A 2,436-nucleotide genomic window follows, 5' to 3' on the forward strand; every position below is an offset into this window, starting at 1 on the left:
TGGGAGGTGACTTCTCAAAAATATATTTTCTAACAGCGTGCAGCTGTGATGGGTTGTGTACAAGCTAATAGTGTGTCAGAATGGTAAATATTTGTACTTCTCATCCAACCACAATTAAATTCACTCTATCCAGGAGACACAATTTATCAGGATAGTATTTTTAAGTAATAACTCAGAATAAAATAGAATACTTTCTACTTCTTACCTTTTTAAAAAATGTAGTGAGTAGAAAGTACAGAAAATTGTGTAAAAATGTAATGAGAAGAAGTAAAAAGTACGCTGAAAAATAATGACTCAAGTAAAGTACAGATAACCAAAATTTCTACTTAAGTACAGTAACAAAGTATTTGTACTTAGTTACTTTACAGCTCTGGTGAAGTGAATGACAAATGAGCCATTAAGTGGAGTTTTTCACAGTTTTATTGATAAACTCAGATCTGAAAGAGGCTTTTTGCAGATGTTTCTAAGGGATCACAGCTTTCTGCAAACCCTCCATCCCTTCACACCTGCAGAAAACTGTCCAGCTGGCTGTTTGTTTTGAAAGGCAGGGGAAACACTAATTGATATTGGCAGGCATTAATAAATGACAAGCAACATTTCAGAAATTATATCCCAGTTTTTGTTTTTAAGACAGACTGGTTTAGTCATGGCTGCTGTTGGATGTGTGAGAGGATGGCTGTAAAGTTGTTAGGACGAAGGTGTGAGTCACAGTGTACTGCTGCGTTAGGTTGAAGTATTCAATTAAACATTAATACAGTGACTAAAGGAGAATTTATGAATATTAGAATAGACTTGTAGCGCAGAGCGTGATGAAGGTAGAATATTGAAAAATAAAGCTTTGTTCATGTCGCCCAGCCTTCTGTGTTTGATGGCTTTTAGCTGGAGCCTCAGTCCTCTTTTCCCTGTAAGAGATGCATCAAACCATCATACACAAGCTGTCTAACTGTTCATGATGATTTGCTTTGATTAATTTTGTTTTGTTTTTTTTTTCCTGCTGAGGAGTTGTATTTATTTTTAACGTAAAATCTGGCTTTCATTTGTCCCATATTTTGTTTTTTCCCAGTCCTGGAAGCTGACATGTTGGAGGCCAGAAGACTGGTGTTTGAAATGTGTCTTATAACTGAGTGAATGTCCAAATCACATCTCAGCTTTTTGACTGGTTTTATTTTCACACCAGATAAATTAAACTGAGATGTGATGGTTTTATTTTTAATCTTTTTTTATTTTATTTGTAATATTGGAACACTGTTGTGGTGTGATCCAATGAAAGGTGAGGTCATATTTTATAAATGAAATTGAGATGTGATATTTTTTTGTAATATTGGAACATCCACATGGTGTGATCCAATGAAAGGTGAGGTCATATTTTGGTAAATAAATCACTGAAGATGTGCACCCTGTTGTCTTTATTTCTGATTTAAAGGCAGTCAGACACTGAAAGTAAAGGTCTTCATTCAAATCTTTTGAGGTTTATCAGCAGCTGTAAAATGTTCACATAGTTATTCATCACACACCTGAAATAATTACCTCAGGTTTACCACACACTCAACTGGATTACGTCCTGGTTATGATGCCGACACTTCAGTACATCCAGAACCTGTCCTCATTCTTTTAGCCTGTTCAACCAGTTTATGTTTACTGAGCTTTGACGGGAAACGCATGAGATGAGGAGATGGGAACTTTCGTCTTTGAGCAGCTGAACCTGAAAACAAAAAGCATTCCTGATGATTTTAGGTGTGCTTTACAACCATGAAAGAACATAACCCACCCTGATAATTTTATTTATAAATGTACCACAAATTTTATGATGAATTTATTACCCTTCCACAATAATAAAGAGAGGACCCAGCTTATGTGACTGAAATTTTGGAGCTCGTTAAAATGCATTTAGGTGAATTCCTGACTGGTTTGGTTTTACCCTCCTCCCTAATCCACTATGATTCAAAATATGATGGATCGTTTCATTAAAAAATTACCTCGAACTTCTTGAAAGATTTTGCATGGTGTCCTTCACCATTTTATATTATTTTTTAACCATTCAGGTTTTCATCTGATAACCCTGGGACTGCATGTCCGTCTGCGTCCACATCCTGGGAGGTTGGCGACAGCCCCATAAACTTGCTTTGCTTTTAAAAAAATATTGGCAGCTGTGGTCATGAGAACATGAAGCTACTTGGAGATGGTTTAGTAACCTTCATGGATTCTAGAAACTTCTTTTTGAACTCCTCAGTCAGCTCTCACTTTTCCTCTCTCTGCTCTGTGTTCAGTGTTGTGATCATTTCATAATACCCACGGGGAAACCTGTTCTCAAGATAGGCTGTGTGTCTGGTAAAGAGCTAGAAGGTACTTGTGATGCTTTTTATAGTAGTATCTTTAACAATACCAACAAATCTGTCCATACCCACCCCACCGAGAAAAAGCTGGCCATCCTAGTGC

The 2,436-nt window shown here is 36.7% G+C and overlaps 1 long non-coding RNA gene across 2 annotated transcripts in view; it reads right to left on the reverse strand.

Moving 5' to 3' along the window:
- Window positions 1-2,436, reverse strand: part of LOC106530709 (uncharacterized) — an 88,261-nt gene that overhangs the window by 41,224 nt on the left and 44,601 nt on the right. The window contains exon 3 of one of the 2 annotated variants that reach the window (XR_001311824.1): window positions 1,528-1,702. The exons of the other annotated variant lie outside the window; for it this stretch is intronic. This is a non-coding gene — a long non-coding RNA (uncharacterized LOC106530709). The remainder of the gene's footprint in view (window positions 1-1,527; window positions 1,703-2,436) is intronic. 2 annotated transcript variants of the gene reach the window in all.

Source organism: Austrofundulus limnaeus, unplaced genomic scaffold (assembly GCF_001266775.1).
Source record: "Austrofundulus limnaeus strain Quisiro unplaced genomic scaffold, Austrofundulus_limnaeus-1.0 Scaffold549, whole genome shotgun sequence".
Taxonomy (NCBI): domain Eukaryota; kingdom Metazoa; phylum Chordata; class Actinopteri; order Cyprinodontiformes; family Rivulidae; genus Austrofundulus; species Austrofundulus limnaeus.